Here is a 20,935-nt window from a genome sequence, read left to right on the forward strand (position 1 = left end):
TTCCTCCCACGAGGCAGCACTAGATGGATACCCCCACCACCCCTAGGGGAGGGAGTATGATAAAAAAATACACATCCTGTAACGTGAACTCGATCCTGTGCCCCTACACTACAAAGACCTCCAGGTTTGGATCCAAATAGCTCACGATCCTCGATAATAAGGGCTCACCTGCCCTCATCAATGGGTTCTCTACCAACTTGAGCACCTCGTAGTGAGCCAACGCCCCTTGAACCCTTTGATCCCTCTGAATCTCGGATTGAAGGGTGTCCAAAACTTGCTTGTGCCAGTTGATTTTCAACTTTGCGATACCTACAAACACCACATGTCTTGTCAATTTAAAGAAGAAAAAACTGGCCTAGACTGATCAACCTACAACCCCCACCAGGCCAACAGATCATCTTCCCTCTGAATTCTAGGTCGCAAATTTAAGCTAGAAAATTGTGAGCTCACAGGATTCTGACCATTTCCTATGAGTCAGATCACACTTCAGGCCCAAAAAAGTGTGATCCAGTTGTGAGGAGCAGCAAGGGTCTCCCAGGGAGCTGCGAGGCATTAAAATCAGGAAATAAACCACTGAAACTGAAGAGATAAGTAAGGCCACCTACCTAAAAGTTGTTGATCCTAATTCTGAAAGTCAATTTTTTTGGTATGATCTCTACAAGATTTAGGGCCTTTTCCTCCTCTCCAAATTCACCACAACTCACTTAGCAAATGAATTCAAATTGGAGGGAAAACGTCCTTTTAGAGGAAAACCCACTGTTTTTTTGTTGCCCATTGCGAACAAACCATATATTAGTTTGATGAACTGTTAGCACCATTGGAAAGCTCTCATTGAGTACTATAATGGGTCTCTCTTAGTTTTTGATGATTTGACACTTCACCAGGAAGCCATTTTTCCAAGAAGCGTCACTTCATCGCCTCTCAAAATTGAATTTCTTCATAAAGCGACACTTGTACTTTGAGGTCCACCTCCTCTTAATACTTGTCATCTCACGTGTCGATTTTCATCATGAGTAACCATCATGTGCTCATGTCTTCATGGTCCCCATCGAGCCTATTCTGTGTGGTAGCGTTATCGAGTCACCCTTGTTCATAACATCTACAATGAGTCACCTTTGCATCCATGGAGTTTGTTTCGTGTCCCATTACATCATGCCACAATATTCCATCCATCTTTACACACCATTCATCTCGTGTTGCCCATTTTTGCCTTCAGCTATACTATCCGTCACTCCCACTGGAGTCGAGTTAGTTGCTGCCAGGCCAACCATGCACTTTATGCTCTGACAAGGGAAGGCATCTGTTTGTCCCTCAGTCCCACTTTTTCCATTGTCCCTGGTGTCAGTCCATCAGTCACATTACTATTTTTCACCTATAGCGGGCCCTATTATGTCGACATCAACTCATTTATTCTAGAAGAATGACCTAGAGGGCGATGTATCTTGGTTCCAACTTCCACTCTCATTCGGTGCCTCAGATCAAGCAAAGGGAATCTCCATTCCCTTTGACTTGTTTGTTTCATGCTTGTGGTTCATACACTTGATGGTCTAGTGATGCAATAAATTGTACTAGCGATTCCGGGTGTGTGAGATGTTTTAGACCTCATGAGGGGGTGGCCCTTCAGGTACCCCCCCACATGTCCGGATGCCTTCCTATTATATTACAACCTCAGGTGCAGTTCCACAGATTTGATGGGTTCGGTACCGGCCGCTTGTAGCATTCATAGCATGCATGTCTCCTTCAGATGATCCATTCAGTTTTGCAGAGCCCATTCCCATTCAACAGGGCTTCTTTGGTTGTTCTACCCTCCCTCCCACCCATTTTTTGAGGGAAGGGCCATTATATCTCATGTACTAAGATGTTATTCTATTCAGTCCTGGCTCATGTTTTTTCCAGACGCATTATGTATATGGGACACATTGTCTTATTTTCTATCTCAATTATGCCAGCATGTCATGTACCATTTAGCATGTATTTTATTGGTTAGTTTCATGTTTCTGAGCACATCATTATTTTGTACTAAGTTATCTCAGCGAGTATAGGTATGCCTCCCCCGCCTCACTGAGATTCGGTACCACAACAAAAAAGGAGACTTGCATTAGTCTCGCCCTCTGTCACTATCCTCTTTCACTTCAGCTCTATTGGTCTCTCTCTCTCTCTCTCTGACTCCACTTTGTTGTCTATTTATTGTGTCCTTACAACGTACTTCGATCATACGTTTTTCTCCTAGCACTCGTACATTGGGAAGAAATTTGTTATCACAAAAAAATGATCATCTAGCCATAATTTACTAGATGGATCGAAGTACACCATGTAAGGCCAATTTTACCATAGTAAAATTGTTTTCACCGTCAGAAATTACTTAATAAACCACACTTGTTAAGCAATTTATAATTAAACCCATGAAGAATAATTAAATAAATCACTATTTGTTTAATTATCTTCTAGGAATAATATTAAACCATTGTTTAATTAATATTTCCCGTCACATTTGACCCAATTATGAGAAATAAATAGACAAATCATTAATTATCTTATTTTTCTCTAGGAATAGTAAATTAATCACTAATTAGTTATTCTTCCTTGTCAAGTTTGAAAAAATCCCTTAGGAATAATTAAATAAATCATTATTTGTTTATTATTCCTTAACCATATTTCTTGAGATGATAAATAAATCAGTTATTTATTTATTATTTCTAAATAAAATTTTAAAATCTTCTTCCCTCTAACCAAATATAATAAAATATTCCAAATAGTTATTCTTAGAATGGGGTTAATAATATTTTATTATTGCTCATTATTCAAGGATAACTTAATATTTTGTTAAAAATAGAAGGGTTTTCCATTCATTATTCACTTTCGATTATTTTCATTGTTGCAATCACTGTTGTAACTCTGATCATTATCACCGTCGCACACCAATTTTCTTTTCCATTTGAGTTCTCACTGAACTCAAACATTTTATTTGCTAGGTTTTACACATTATAGAGGAGAGAGACTCTACAAAAGCTGAAGACATTTGAGGATAGCTAAGAACCCATCCCATAGAGGGGGACTGGTAACATTATTTGTTCCCTTCACAGGTGTTGTTTAATAAAATATATTCTTTATATATTTGGTTTCCATTGGATTATTGGAGTTACTTGTACTTATTTTACTATTCCATTTTGTTGTTTAACTATGATTGTGGCATAGATCAGGGCTTTGGCAGGTTTTGTTTCTATCATTTGCTGCAGATCTACAATGTTTAGCAGCCATTTTCATTGTTAGGGTTGTTTGTCATCCACAACCTAAAGTGGTTTCTTTTCGTACACATTCGAGAATAAAACACAATAACATCGTGCTCACCAAAATAATGATTAAAATTGTGCCTTCATTCCTCCTTTTAAAGGAAATTAAAATGGTTAAAATTAGTGTGTTTTATAATTAAAGAATTATTTATTTTAGAACTTCTTCTTATTACATGCACCATTTGTTTAATTTATATGAATTTACAACTGATAGTACACTGTCCCTGAACTCCAATCCCAACTGGGTCTTTCTCTGATCTGACATGCATGAGTTAATTATGAGTGAATCTTTAGTTTACTGGTTGATCATTGTAGGCAACACCATACTGCACTTCAGGCAACACCCCAATGTTCGACATGAAACACCCCACAACTGCAGGTTACACCCCACTACTAGATCTCCCACTAATTCCTCCATTGGTTAGAACTAATTTAACTGACTTTAACTTAGTTAGATTGAATTAAACAATTACAACTCAAAATAAACTCAACTAGTGCTCCTAATTGTTGGAGACACTCTACATGACTCTAGTTAGACCCTCAACTTGAATTAACTGAGCTAACTAAGTCAAACTAACTTAGTTAACTATTACAAGTTGTCATGAGATGTGGAGTTACAGTTTTATTCCCAATTTAATTCAAGGACAAATTAAATTAGGAATTTTTCTTGATGCTATTTTTAACATTTTTTGTTTTTATTTTCAACACTCCCTCTCAACAAGAAAGGAATTCACATCTATCCAAATCCATTACCTTTGGAATGTTATGAATGCAACACTTGTCACTGTTCTTGTTGCTACTACAACATGTGCAACCCAAAAAATAATCTAAACGAAATAAAGCGAATCAACCGTGTCTCCAACTGTCTACTAGGAAAACTGTGCTACTACTGGCTTTTCTACTGAGCCTCCTACTCTGCTATCAGCACTCCTCTGCACTCCTCTATATCTGACTGACACTGATCATCCTTCTACTAAATATTGTTGGCCCCTGTAGCAAGGTAATGATCCACGAGGCAGAAAACACCTCAATGGATCCTGCCCAAATTTCTGCACTCTTGGGACTATTGCTTCACATCACCCCACCTCACACATGGTGGTATGGTTGCATGTGCTCCCTCTTCCCTCTTGGCTTGAAATTTCCCCCTACTAGAGGTCTCTTCTTGAGTGGATGTCTCCACTTGTTCTCCTCTCTGCTTCTCCAATTATGGCTGCTCCACAACTTGCGGAGGCTGCTTTTGAGGCCACATGTTGAGAAGTAATTTATGCTCCATCTCAACCACCAAATCTATAAAAAATTTTCCTTTCTCCTCAAGGCTTTGCATATATCATGTACCTCAAGTGCATAGAGGTTCTTGAATCACACACCGATCTGTTTCACCTGTCTCGCAGCGATGTGTCTAATGAAAACATTTCCTTTGCTAAATATTACATTGTAGCCACGATCTTCTAATACTGTGATGTAAACATGATTCTTCTTTAGTCCTGGAACATACATCACATCTGTGACTCTGAGAGGGGAGCCAAACTCCCTCTGAAAAGTAACAATACCGATATCGGTCGCGCTATACCTCCCATCATCTCCAAACTCTATGTTCTTCTTGAGGTCTTTCTCCTCCAAGTCACTAAAGAGACCTATATTCCCTGTCATATGGAACAAGGCACCATTGTCGAGATACCACATGATTCCCATTATAGTGCTTGACATGCATCTAATGAGAATGAAATCAAGTTCGAATTGCGAAGCTAGAGCTTCACTTGCTGCTGCGACTGCAAGCTCCTTCTTTCTTGCTTTCTTCTGTGGGAATTTCGTGGCATAGTGCTTGAACTCGTGACAGTGAAAAAACTTGATGTTCAACAAGTCCTTCTTCTTGCTGCCCTCCTAGCCTTGGTACTTCTTTCCCTTGGCTTTCTTTTCTTTGCTAACTGATGCAAATTCCTCTTCCACTTATTTGGATGAGGTCCCATCTCTGGTGTTCCGCCGAATCTCTTCTTGTACCAAGTCAGACCACAAACACTCCCACTCTGGTAGCTTCTCCCTCCCATTAACTGATTCCTTGTAATTGTGCCAACTCTTGGGAAGGCCTACAAGTACTAGGATCACCATATCGTCTTCAGCAACTGTAACATCGACACTTCCAAGCTCATCCCAACATTGGGTGAACTTGGTCATGTACTTCAGTATTGTGTCGCCCTTCTCCATCTTGATCTTTTTGAGCTTGTCCTTCAGTGCCAGATTCTTGTGGCACTACTATTTTGAAACATGCCTGTCAAGGCCTTCCACATTTGTATGATCTCGAACTCCTTCTAGGATAATCCTTCTCACCTTTGCCACACACTTTCTCCACTTTTCCAGATCCTAAGCATCAACTACTGGAGTCTTAGGAATATCTTTGTCTATGAATTCCTTAAGCCATTGTCTTCCAACACTGCCTCCATCTTGTCCTTCAAAGCAATATAGTTCAAACTACCCTCAAGGTCATATTTGTGTCTCAATCCGTAGAATGACATCCTGTTGGCTTTAAAGTATGATATTGCAAATTTGATTTCTCCTGCAAAACACAAACGTGTATTCTCCTATTCTATAGTGATTTCATCTTTGATACCACGTAGAAATTCCTTGTAGATTTGAATTGCAGATTATAATATGCTAAAACAATTGACTTTAATCTACTCTACTCTTTAGCGGAAATAATAAACGATTGATGAAATTACGAAGCATATAAGAGAAAGGTTTCAATCACACATAACACAATGATTTTTTAGGGAAATCCACAACTAAAAACCCCTACTACCTGTATATTACATTACTCAGAAAATATGAGAAGATTACAATGCTTTGCTCAAGCCCGAGAAACCTTTGCACTATCTCTATCTATCTCACTACCAACCTGTGCACAAGCTTCTCTTGGCACACCTTTATCTCATAAGCTCCATTCACAAACTTATGTTTCCTATTGCTTGGTATCACCAACTCGTGCTCACCAAAACAATGATTAAACTTGTGCCATCATTCCTCATTTTAAAGGCAATTCGAACGGTTAAAATTAGTGAGTTTTATAATTAAGGAATGATTTATTTTAGGCCTTCTTTTGATTGCATGCACCATCTGTTTAATTTATATGATTTTACAATTGATAGTAGATTGTACCTGAACTCAAATCTCAACTGGGTCTTTCTCTGATCTGACATGCATGAGTTAATTATGAGTGAATCTTCAGCTTACTGGTTGATCACTGTAGGCAACACCACACTACACTTCAGGCAACACCCCACTGTTCAACAGGAAACACCCCACTACTGGACCTCCCACTAATTCCTCCATTAGTTGGAACTAGTTTAACTAACTTTAACTCAGTTAGACTGAATTAAATAATTACAACTCAAAATAAACTCAATTAGTGCTGCTAATTGTTGGAGACACTCTACATGACTCTGTTGGAAATAATACTGAGAGGGGGGGTGAATCAGTATTATCAGATCAATAAAACTTTTTCAATACTCAGAAACATATACGCTACTTCAGTTAAGTGAACCAGCGTGTACACGCAACTGTGTCTAAGGCAACCAGCGTATAACCAGAAATCTTATGATTCAGTTAGTTTATCTTCAGTAAATGCATCATGACATTATTAACCATATTAAAAGTAAACAGGTGCAGTATAACAGAACAGATCATCACACAGAAGCCACACACATGAACACCATGATATAAGGTGGAAACCCAATGTGGGTGAAAACCAGCTGCTGCAAGTCGTCTCTATCTTTCTTTAATAAGAAACTTCAGTTTACAATCTTTTGTACTAGTGCAGCCTTATGCCAGTACGCAGGCTACAACCTGCAGAAGGCTACAACCTTCTCTCATTTTCCAAACTCTCCTGGAAGGGTTCTCCAACCCCCTTTGCTCTTGTACTAGCTAAGATACTAATACGTAGGTGCTGGCCTACAATCTTCTTTCCTTCAGGTACCACTTTTCATCAATTTTCAGACTGGATACTCCTGAAGCACAACATTTCAATCTGAAGACCACGATTCATTCACTTTTCATAGCAAATCATAGAAGCACAGGACAACCAATACTAGCATCATCAAACTTTGAATCACTGAACCACTGAAACCCTGTCAACACCCAGTCACCAGAACACAGAGCAGACTACAGAACCCTGCAATAACAGACAGACCCAACTGCAACCCAAAAATTAAGCCTCAAAAGATATACGCTACTTCAATGAAACAAACCCGCGTATACACGCGCTTTTACCGAAGCCAACCTGCGTACAGATCTAAAAATAATTTCTCATAACTTGCAGCTGTACCAGTCATCAGTCATACTTAGAACATAACATTGTGTCAGTATGCAGATCTAAAAATATGCGTAATCAACCATATACCGATAGTTCATTTCAAACAATTTGATCCCGATCTATCCTTCCATCAACCGATGTGATCTCTCCTTAGCTCAGATCAAGCAATGTATCATCAACCCAGAACCTGCATGCTAGATCTCTTTCTTCATTAGATATTCAAGACTTTTTCAAAATACACTTGCCTAATGATCTTCTTCTCCTTATATAGCCTTAGGCCTTGCTCTATACCACGGGCCAAAACCATAGAAATCCAATACCATCAACTTCAAAACTAGGGATCAACACGTCTGTCGAGATACCTTGGTCCAAAGACATAGGCTCAAGTACCGAGGACTAACTACCATGGATCAAAGGGAAGCTTCTCGACATGTACGCTCTTTTCTGTTCATGAAACAACGTGTATACGCGACTTCGTACATGGCAAACCTGCGTATCCGCGACTTAGTATACAACGTACCAGCGTGTATACGCAACTTGGGCTTAATGAACCTGCGTATATGAAATTTCTCTTCATTCTTGTAGTCTGGACTGAGATCTGTCATCAAAGAGAGTTGCCATCAAGGAAAATACCTGTACCGGAGCGCCACACCTGTGCCAAAATGCCAACAATCTCCCCCTTTGGACTTGATGGCAACCCCAAGATCCTTAGAATCATTCTCCCCCTTTGTCATCAAGGGCAAAGGGCTGTGCTCCCCCTGAGTACATGCTGATATTTCTGCTCTGCTGTGCTGAACATGCTCCCCCTGACTGTAGGCAAGATCTGCAAAAGGTGTTCTTCAAAAAGAACCAAGACTTATACATTATAAAGGACCTTCCTATCACCAAAAGACTCAATACATACATCCATACTCCCAACCAAGAGGGGATACATCAGAAATTTACATATAACAACCAATTATATTACATCATTCATCCCAGGCATAGTGGGGAAACCAACATAGGCCGTTACATGACCTTGACACCATAAAAGAGACATCACAAAAGAGATACATGACATAGAGACGAAAGATCTAGATCAAGACTTATGAAAGTCATCAGCAGCATCTGATAATCATCTTTTAGATCAGCAACCAAGATTTCGTTCTGTGCTTCTTCTCCTGAAACCAACAACAGTTGTGAACTAGAACCAAAAACATCTAAATGCCAACAATGCTTTATTAGACTTTAAGCTGCTCCCCCTGAAACTGTGCCTGAAGGATTCTGGCATACCCATCTCAGACCTTCTCCAACCCGAGTCTGCCCTTGCTGTTCAGAACTCCATATACGCGACTTCACCTGCATAAGACAACGTATGTACGCGGATATCCTTTATACAACACGCGTACACCATATACGCGACTTTCCCCGCATAAAACAACGTATGTACGCGGATATCCTTTATACAACACGCGTACACCAACTTTTCTTTAGAACAGACAAGCTTCAACAACAAGATGAAGCATCAACTACTCCCAGCTTTTGTCTGAGATATTCAAAAGTTTCCCTGGGCAGTGGTTTTGTGAGAATATCAGCAACTTGTTCCTTAGAAGGAACATACTCCAACTTGACCTTCTGCTCAAGCACTTGTTCCCGGAGGAAGTGATACTTGATTGGTATGTGTTTGGTCTTTGAATGCATGACTGGATTCTTTGAAATGCTGATTGCACTTGTATTATCACATAAGATAGAGACTGGTGGAGTGCAAGTGATTTGAAAATCTTGCAAGGTCTGCATCATCCAAAGAAGTTGTGTGCAACAAGATGCCGCAGCCACATATTCTGCTTCAGCTGTAGATAAGGCAATCGAACTCTGTTTCTTGCTGAACCAAGATACTAATCTGGAACCCATGAAGAATGCACCACCACTTGTGCTTTTCCTGTCATCCACACTTCCGGCCCAATCTGCATCTGTGTAAGCATGAAGAGTGAGATCTGTATCTCTAGGATACCATAGGCCATAGTTTTGAGTCCCTTGAAGATACTTGAAGATTCTTTTGACTGCCTGAAGATGAGTTTCCTTTGGGTTGGCTTGAAATCTTCCAACAATTCCTACTGCATGCATAATGTCTGGTCGGGTACCTGTCAAATAAAGCAAACTCCCAATCATGGATCTATAAGTTGGTTGATGAACTGCTGCTGATTCATCATTTGTACTGAGGCTGCATCCTGTAACCATGGGGGTACATACTGGCTTTGAATCTTCCATGCCATACTTCTTCAAGATCTGCTTGAGGTACTTGGTTTGAGACAAGAAAATACCTCCTTCATTTTGTTGGATTTGCAATCCAAGAAAGTATGTCAATTCTCCAAGTAATGACATTTCAAATTCTTTCTGCATAACCAAGGCAAAGTTTTGACTCATAGCCTCTTCATTGCTGCCAAAGATAATATCATCTACATACACAACAAGTATTAGCAATTTGTTATTTTCAACTTTCATATAGAGATTGCTATCTGCTGATCCTTTTGAAAAGCCTTGTTGGTGAAGATATTTGTCCAACCGATAGTACCAAGCCCTTGGAGCTTGTTTGAGACCATAGAGAGCCTTTTTCAATCTGCACACAAGGTTTGGATCATTCCCAAGAATGAAACCATCTGGCCGCTCAATGTATACTTCTTCTTCTAAGTCTCCATTCAGAAAGGCTGATTTCACGTCCATTTGAAATACCTTGAAGTTTTGAAAACTTGAGAGAGCAAGGAACATTCGGATGGCCTCAAGTCTTGCAACAGGAGCAAAGGTCTCTTCAAAATCTATTCCTTCTTGCTGTGCATACCCTTTACAAACAAGTCTGGCCTTGTTTCTAATTACTTCTCCATTTTCATTCAATTTATTTTTGAAGACCCATTTTGTCCCTATGACATTCTTATCTTTTGGTCTAGGAACCAATTCCCAAGTGTTGTTCTTTTCGATCTGCTCAAGTTCTTCATCCATTGCTTTGACCCAACATTCATCTTTGCATGCCTCTTTCACATTTTGTGGTTCAGTGGAGGAGAGTAATGCCAGATAGCTTGAAGCTTCTGCAATTGTTCTTCTTGTTTGTACTCCTGCTTCTTTCTGTCCCACAATCTGAGATTCTGGATGATTCTTCTGGACATATCTGGATGGAGTCTTCTCTTCTATTCTTGTCTGCTCCTCTGGTTCTTCTTGAGGTTCTTCTTCTTCTTGAGGTTCTTCTTCATCATTCTGTCTTTGAGGGTAGCCTTCATCTTCTTCGATGTCTTCATGATGAACTTGCCTAGGAATGTATCCCTTCTCATCAACCACAACATCAATGCTGTCAACAATTCTGCCAAGTCTTTTATTGTAGCACTTGTATGCTTTGCTATGTGGAGAATAACCAAGAAGAATGCCTTCGTCTGCTCTTGGTTCAAGTTTGCCAAGTTGCTCATCAGTATTCTTAATATAACATTTGCTCCCAAAGATTTTGAAGTGCTTCACCGAAGGAGTCTTACCACACCAGAGCTCATGAGGAGTTTGAGTGCTGTTTACTCGGACATTTGTTTTGTTGAGAATAATAACCGCAGCATGTGCAGCTTCACCCCAAAAAGTTGCAGGAGTACCTGATTCATCAAGCATAGCACGAGCCATTTGTTGGATTGTTCTGTTCATTATTTCCACAACTCCATTTTACTGCGGAGTTCTAGCTGTACAGAATTCTCTTCTTATCCCATGTTCTTCACAAAAATCGAAAAATTCATTTGAGGTAAACTCCCCACCTCTGTCAGATCTGAGGCACTTAATCTTGTGTCCTGATTCATTTTCAGCTAAGGCTTTGAAGGATTTGAATTTTTCGAATGCTTCATCTTTGTGCTTCATAAGTCCTAACCAGACAAACCTGGAGAAATCGTCAATGAATAATATCAAATATTCTTCTCCTCGAGGTGTTCTTTTTCTGAATGGACCACATGTATCTGTATGTACTAGCTCAAGAGGCATGCTAGCTGATCCTTCCTTCTCAGGAAAATTAGTTCTGGTTTGCTTTCCAAACTGACATGATTTGCATATGGTGTTGTCTGGAATTTTGATATCTGGAAGATCACGAACTGCCTGATATTTGCATGCTTTCCTTATTTGTGGAAAGCTTAGATGCCCCAACCTCCGATGCCATAGCCAGTGTTCATCATTCTTGCTCAAATAACATTGTTGTTGTCTTTCTTCAAATATGTATAGATTATTTGGAGTCCTTCTTCCTTTGATCACTGTTTCACCTGTATCAAGATCACGAACACAACATCCATTTGATCTAAATATTACCTCTGTTCCTTGATCGCACATCTGACTGACACTTAGAAGATTATGCTTCAATCCATCAACATACAGAACATTTCCAGCTTTGACCTTCTCTTTCAACGGAGCAACGCCTTTTCCTTTTATGGCTGCAGAGATATCGTTTCCAAAAGAAACTTTCTTTCCCTTTTCTAATGCGGTATATGATTCAAGTTTATCTTTGTCCCCTGTCATATGCTTCGAACATCCGCTGTCAATGTATCATAGACTTTCTTGACCTTCTGCATAAAAGGCTATCCCACATCTTTCTGGTTGCGGTTCCTTTATTCTCCATGTTCTGACATTTGAGGTTTGTTCCTTCTGAGTTGTCTTCCAGAACCTGCTCCTGCATTCAGAGTCTTCATGACCAAAGTTATTACAAATAGAGCATTCAACTTCATTTTCAAGAACCGAAAAGTTGTTATAAGTCCTTTTCATGGTTCCAGTCATACTTCTTTGCTTTTGAGCTTCTCTAGTCATGATTGTCTTGTAGGCAACACATTGAGCTGCTTTGTGACCGAAGTTATGGCAAGAGAAGCATTGGCCATTAAAGAAATTTCTCCGATAATCAGATCTATCATCCAACCGATTGTAGCTTCTATTGACATCCATTCTTGGGGCAAATTGGGAAGATTTTACCTGTGGCTGATTGTAGCTTCTGTTTGTCCTTAAGGCCGCTTGTCCCCGAACTTCTTGATAGTCTTTATTTGTTCTTGAGGTAAACTGTCCCTGATTCACCTGATGACTTTTATTTGGTCTTTGTTCGCTCCTCCTTGCTGCATCAAGATAACTTTTAGAGGTAGAAGCTTGAGATGTTTCTCCATTATATCCCAGACCTGTCTTGATCAGAGGAGAACGCTGCACATTGATAATCTCATCCAAGGTTTCAGATCCTTTAACAATTTTAAGATTAATTGCTTTTGTTTTCTCAATCTCCTTTCTAAGACAAACAATCTCACATTCCAATTTTTCAAGATGTTTTTCCTTTTCTGCCAGTTGACATTGTAGAGAATCAATAATAGCACTTTTCTCTTCTAAGCAAACTTTGAGATTATTCATTTCTTCATAAAAGCCTTCTACATCTATAGCATCCATGTAGTCATCATCTTCAAAAGCCATTAAAAGTTTATATCTATAACCCTGTTCATCTTCGTCACTATTTGAAAGACCATCACTATCTTCATGAGTGTAATAACTTTTCTTCTTTTCATTCTGTTTCTTGTTCCATTTAATAGGTTCCTTTCCCTTGTCATTCTTATCTTTGTGAGGACATTTGGCAGCATAATGACCTACTCTCCCACAAGCAAAGCATTTAAAAGGTAACTTACCTCTGAACCTTCCAGAACCCCTTTGAAGATTTCTGACAAAATTTGATTCTTCTTCTTCATCTTCTGGCACGTGACTTGCTTCATAATAATCTTCTTTGCCCGAAGCCTTGAAAGCAGCTTCTCTTCTGTCTGATGGACCTCCTTTTCTCATTTCATAAGCAGTTAGAATTCCGTGAAGCTGAGACATAGTAAGAATTCTTAGATTTTCTTTTTCTTCTATTGCAGACACTTTAGATTCAAATTTGGGGGACAATGATCTTAGAACCTTTTCAACCACAATAGCCTCTTTTATTTCTTCACCCAAGTTTTTCATGCAATTAACAATCTCATCTACCCTAAGGAAATAGTTAGCCACACTTTCATCATTATACATTCTGAGAGTCTCATACTTAATCCTGAGAGTTTGAAGTTTAGCACGCTTTACCTGTTCGTCTCCTTCATAGCTCGTGACAATTTTGTCCCATATTTCTTTTGCGGATTTATAGTGCATTACCTTCATGAATTCCGATTGGGATATACATCCTAATAGGGTACTGACTGCTTTTGCATTTGTTTCATACTTCTTTTTCTCGGCTGCATCTGTAGGAGTAGCTGAAGGAAAAGCGTAGCCTGTCTCTACAATGTCCCAAACTTCTGTACCAAGAGATTGAAGATAGGCAGTAACTCTTACCTTCCAATAATTGAAGTTTGTCCCATCAAAAACCGGTGGCCTAATTGATGCTTCTCTCTCGTAGTTGCTCATGATGAACGATCTACCTTCAAGCGATCAAGCTTCTCTGAAGGACCTGCTCTGATACCAATTGTTGGAAATAATACTGAGAGGGGGGGTGAATCAGTATTATCAGATCAATAAAACTTTTTCAATACTCAGAAACATATACGCTACTTCAGTTAAGTGAACCAGCGTGTACACGCAACTTTGTCTAAGGCAACCAGCGTATAACCAGAAATCTTATGATTCAGTTAGTTTATCTTCAGTAAATGCATCATGACATTATTAACCATATTAAAAGTAAACAGGTGCAGTATAACAGAACAGATCATCACACAGAAGCCACACACATGAACACCATGATATAAGGTGGAAACCCAATGTGGGTGAAAACCACCTGCTGCAAGTCGTCTCTATCTTTCTTTAATAAGAAACTTCAGTTTACAATCTTTTGTACTGGTGCAGCCTTATACCAGTACGCAGGCTACAACCTTCTCTCGTTTTCCAAACTCTCCTGGAAGGGAGCTCCAACCCCCTTTGCTCTTGTACTAGCTAAGATACTAGTACGTAGGTGCTGGCCTACAATCTTCTTTCCTTCAGGTACCACTTTTCATCAATTTTTCAGACTGGATACTCCTGAAGCACAACATTTCAATCTGAAGACCACGATTCATTCACTTTTCATAGCAAATCATAGAAGCACAGGACAACCAATACTAGCATCATCAAACTTTGAATCACTGAACCACTGAAACCCTGTCAACACCCAGTCACCAGAACACAGAACAGACTACAGAACCCTGCAATAACAGACAGACCCAACTGCAACCCAAAAATTAAGCCTCAAAAGATATACGCTACTTCAATGAAACAAACCCGCGTATACACGCGCTTTTACCGAAGCCAACCTGCGTACAGATCTAAAAATAATTTCTCATAACTTGCAGCTGTACCAGTCATCAGTCATACTTAGAACATAACATTGCGTCAGTATGCAGATCTAAAAATATGCGTAATCAACCATATACCGATAGTTCATTTCAAACAATTTGATCCCGATCTATCCTTCCATCAACCGATGTGATCTCTCCTTAGCTCAGATCAAGCAATGTATCATCAACCCAGAACCTGCATGCTAGATCTCTTTCTTCATTAGATATTCAAGACTTTTTCAAAATACACTTGCCTAATGATCTTCTTCTCCTTATATAGCCTTAGGCCTTGCTCTATACCACGGGCCAAAACCATAGAAATCCAATACCATCAACTTCAAAACTATGGATCAACACGTCTGTCGAGATACCTTGGTCCAAAGACATAGGCTCAAGTACCGAGGACTAACTACCACGGATCAAAGGGAAGCTTCTCGACATGTACGCTCTTTTCTGTTCATGAAACAACGTGTATACGCGACTTCGTACATGGCAAACCTGCGTATCCGCGACTTAGTATACAGCGTACCAGTGTGTATACGCAACTTGGGCTTAATGAACCTGCATATATGAAATTTCTCTTCATTCTTGTAGTCTGGACTGAGATCTGTCCTCAAAGAGAGTTGCCATCAAGGACAATACCTGTACCGGAGCGCCACACCTGTGCCAAAATGCCAACAGAATCTAGTTAGACTCTCAACTTGAATTAATTAAGCTAACTAAGTCAAATTAACTTAGTTAACATTACAAGTTGTCGTGAGATGCGGAGTTACAATTTTATTCCTAATTTAATTTAAGGACAAATTAAATTAGGAATTTTTCTTGATGCTATTTTTAACATTTCTTGTTGCTATTTGCAACATTTCTTGTTGCTATTTTCAACATAAAACCAAAGATTATTGTAAGTGACAGAGATCCCGTTTTCACTGGAAATTTTTGCACATAATTATTTTCTTGTCTGGGTAATCAATTAGCTCATAGCTCATCTTATCATCCTCAATTTGATGAGAAAACTGAGATAGTGAGCAAATGTTTGGAAGGTTACCTTTGTTGCTTTGTATTTGATAAACAAACACAATGGGTCAAGTGGTTACCTCTAGATGAATGGTGGTATAACACTCCTTCCATACTATAGCAAAAATGACCCCATTTATGACACTTTATGGATATCATCTACCATCCATCACATCATCTTTAATAGAAAATTCCAAGGTTCAAGCAGTGGAAGATCACATTGAGCATCAACAACAAGTTCTCCAATTCTTAAAGGATAACCTCACTCTGGTACGAAATCGAATGAAACAACAGGTAGATTAACATCACAATGAAATAAGTTTTGATGTAGGAGATTGTATATTTTTACGACTACAACCATACAAACAAATGTCCCTCAAGCAAGCTAACAAGGATAATAAATTATCACCCAAGTACTATGGTCCTTACAAGGTGTTGCAAAAGTTTGGTACTATGGCATACAAATTGGAGTTGTCTACATCTTCCCGAGTACACCCAGTTTTCCATGTTTCATACTTAAATAAGGTTATTGGTGACAACCTCCCAGTTCAAACAACATTTCCAGAACTTGAAGAAAAGGAAAAACCATATTTGAGCCTGACACAATCACGGAAACAAGAATCCAACAACAACAAAATCGATTAATTTCAGAGTATCTCATTAAGTGGAAGAACTTACCTGCTGAAGATTCCACATGGGAGGATGAGAATTTTATATAGAAGCATCTAGAACTACTCAAGCATTAAGGACAACACTTTTTTGAAGGAGAGGGGCATGTTACATCCCTAAAATACTAGTGTATCCCCCCTTATTGTTATTTTTAGTGTAGCCCCCTATTGTTATTGTTGTGCCCATGTATTCCCCATATTGTTATTGTTGTGCCCCATAGAGGCCCACTATTGTTATTGTTGTGCCCTTACATTATTATTGTTATGTAGGCTATGATTATATTGTGACCCCTTAGACTCCTATATATAGAAAAGAGGTCTTATCATTTTTATCATCCAAGAATTATTCATTTATGTAATGTAAAGGAGGTTTCCCCCTTGAAGAGGATACTTTTTAAGTCGTTGATATATCTTTTCTTCTATTTTATGATTTGTCTGCATAACAATTTTCAAAGGTTGGACATCCAAACACAACTTTATAGAATAAATGAGTGAAATTTCAATGGAAAAATTGAAAGGCTAAACAAAATCCTAAAAGACATGCTTAACATATATGTCATGCATCAATCAAAGAGGTGGGAGGAATTCCTACCATTAGTTGAATATTCATACAACAATGGGTACCAAGAGTCACTAGAGATGAGTTCTTTTGAGGTACTATATGGTAGAAAATGTAATACTTCCATTAGTCAGGATGACCCAGTAAACAAAGTGGTACTTGGACATGACATGCTAAGAGAAATTGATCAATAAGTGATTAATATCAGGCAAAAGTTGAAAGCATCCTTGGATAGGAAAAATATTTATGTAGATTAGTAGAGAATGCACAAAGGAATCCAAGTGGGAGATCATGTATATCTCTACATCAGACCAAGGAAAAGCTCACTAAAAATGGGGTCATGTGCTAAATTAGCACCCAGATTTTGTGGACAATTTCAAATTTTGGAAAGAGTGGGACTAGTAGCTTATAGTTTCTCCTTGCCACCCACAATGAAAGTGCATGGTGTATTTAATATTTATTTGCTTAAAGGGTATGTACATAATGTTAATCATGTGATTCATTGGTCTATGATACATGTGGAATCTGAGGGAGAATTCCAACCCAAACCACTATGTATCTAGACTAGAGATATATCACGCTCCAGAATCAAGTAATAGAGTAGGTTAAGATGCAATGGAAGCATTTTGGACTTGATGAAGCAACTTGGGAATTTGAAGACCAAATGAGGGAGCTATACCCATTTTTGTTTCATGTATAGATTGATGTAAGAGTTGTTAATTATAAAGCTCATATTTTAGTTTTCTATTTATAGCACATCGAGGATGGTGTTCTTTAAAGGGGTGGGATTTGTGACAACCCTCAAGTTTACCCCCATTGTCATAATATGATTGAAATGCCAACATGGGAATATGAGCCACAACTCATTGATACAATATGTTGTAAATAATTAAATTGAATTTTTGTGATGGCCAACTGAAGGAGGGGACGACCTTATGAAATCCCATATGAGGGAGCTTGTTTGAAAGGCCAAAAAGACCAACTCCAAATTTAAATTTAGAACCATTTTTTATATACCTGGCTAAACCAATTGAATGACAGATTAATTTTCGAGGTGTGATTTGAGGCGGTGGTGCAAACCTGATCAAGCCACTCACTAGTATTTGAGTTATGAGATGTGATTGGGACAATGGGGCATAGGAAAATTCCCATCCCCCTCACACCTTGAGGAGGTATGGATGTGGCCTTTCAGATCCAAAATATACACTTGGAGAAAATATATGAGTGCACGACTAATGAGAAGGTGCTCTCAGGTTGGTGGGTGGACTTTCTCGTAAGTTGATTTTGGCGTTGGTTCTCTGGATAGAATTTTTATTTTATATTTTATATTTTTAATTAGTTAATTAATTATTTTTTGACCCTCGCTATAGATCGTTGGAGCATGGATGTGGTTGGACATGAGAAGTATAAGGAAGAGTGGAATCTAGGCTTGTATGTAGATCCCTATGCAAAATTTATACCCATGTGAACTTTCGATGAAATCCCTGTGAACTGTGTGAGGCCACTGGACTATGTTGTCTAAGCATGTGTGGTTAGTGGGAGGCTCAATGGATGACTGAATAATTGTGGTTCTTGTTGTATAGTTGATAAAACACATGGATAGGGAAATATGGGTCATTATGGTGCTTGATGAGTAGCTGATAATCCACTTGGACAATGGATTGCATACCCCTGTGGTGCTTTCTATGAAAAGGCAATTGATAAACCAACTAGATAGTGGATTCCAACTTCTGAGACTGACCAATACCCCATCTAAACCTTGAGTGAATCCCTATGAATGAGTTCAGAAGAAAGAGTGAGTCAATATGGTGCTTATTATTAATAAACAAATAATAAATCAATGTGGTGCTTGTTGTAGGTATGTACAATTGATAAACCACTTTGGTGGTTGTTACTAGAGGGAAGTTGATAAACCACATGGAAAATAGATTAATTCATCTTCTAAGTGTTTGACCAAGCCTTTGGTGTTAATTTTTCTGAGCATGCATTTGCTCAAACATTAGATCTGGCTCAGGGGTGGTTAGCTGCAAGAAAGTTGTGGCGTAACTGGCCTATGATTGAGTGAAGAGTGGAAATCCTTCCTTTAGTTGTCAGCCATCTTAAGTGATACATATAAGCATAATACATTTATGTATTTGAACCATGAATGGTGATGTTCACTGTTATATCTATGACTGGTATGGAATATTGTGTGTCTATGAATGTTAAGGAATCTATGTGTTGTGTTATTCAATATTTAGTTCATGATGGATATGAAGAACTGTGTTTTTGCTCTCTTATTTGAAAGCAATGGATTATATATATTAGTTCAGTTTGTTCAGAGGATTAATACTTTCTGAAAGATAGACAACAACTATTCCTTTTTAATTACGAGAACCTATGTGTTCATGCACGATGAACTGTTATTCATCGCTCTTAAAAAACGTTTAACCATATTGTAAAGTGCATAGAGGAAGTAACAAAGGTTTATTAAATATTTCATTGAATTGGTGAAATAACAAATGCCTTTGAAATAACATAATTTTATGTAAAATCCATAAAATGGTATCCTTGTGATTAGTTAATAATCCCTTTAATTAAATTGTTAATTAATGTGTTGATTAATGCTTTATTAACATTTAATCCATGTTTTAAACCTACCGGCCTAGTGGAACAATACAGAGAAACAAGGCACTAGGGGAAATGGTGTTGAGGAGATGCATTATCGATGCATATAATCCTAGGGAAAACAATAAAAAATGGCTCGGGGAGATACGAGCCGTCAGGGGGTGGGGGGGGAATGTAGTACTAGGATATGTAATCTTAAGGATCATGGTACTGGGGAGGTGATCCAAGAAACAAGGTACCAGGGAAAGGGGTTGCAAACTACACAGTAAGCACGACCCAGTAAGTTGTGAGTGGGGCTCGGAATGAATTGGTGGAATCTGACATAGTATGGTTTGGTGACGCCCATCACAATATAGACTGATAAAACTTTTCCATAGTGTGGTCTAGTACAATTTTTTTGAAAAGGCTTGAAAAAAATTATAGCATGAAAATATGAATTTACTATGAGCTTGACAACACTTAATCATGGTCACTAAACCATACATAAAGCCTTAATTAATCAAGGTTAGTGCCAATTAATCATATCAATACAGGATTAGCACAACTTAATCACACAAGATACCCAAGCACTGACTTAGTATGATGTGGAAGGTACAAATGGATGATAGGTGGTAGATGCTTTTGACGTGGCAGTACAACATGACACGATGATGTGGATGGTCCATATGGATGACACATGTCATGTGAACAAGGAATTTTATGGGGTATAAAATGGTAAAAAATGAGTGACACATGTCACTATAGAATTACACCATGTGTCCTCAAAACATGTTAGCACAGATCCAACATGGCAATAGTGGGCCCCAAACTATGATATTGGTATTTTTCATATATTTTAAGCTTTATAAGTTTTAAATTTGGTGCCGTATGGGGAGGACTCAAGATAGGGGTACTCAGATACCCAACACTGGGTATGAAATATAACACAAATGACTTGCTCACTGATATTCGATATGATGTGGAAGAAATTCCATGTGTGTGCCATGTGAAATCCACATGGTAGTGGCATGGCCATGTAGACCCTTCTGGATGACGTGGTCTCTTTTAATGTGATACATTTCTAAAGGGCATAACTTTCTACCCGATATTAGGAATGAGGTAAAGTTATATCTTTGGAAAGATCTCAATGAGTTGAATGTAATGGTGGCATTATATTTAGGATTTGAATGCTTTAAGAAAAGAGGTTGTTGTAACCCCATGTTCATAATAGACCT

This window comes from Pinus tabuliformis, chromosome 9 (assembly GCF_031772625.1).
Source record: "Pinus tabuliformis cultivar Carrire ecotype Pingquan chromosome 9, CPIR1, whole genome shotgun sequence".
Lineage (NCBI taxonomy): Eukaryota > Viridiplantae > Streptophyta > Pinopsida > Pinales > Pinaceae > Pinus > Pinus tabuliformis.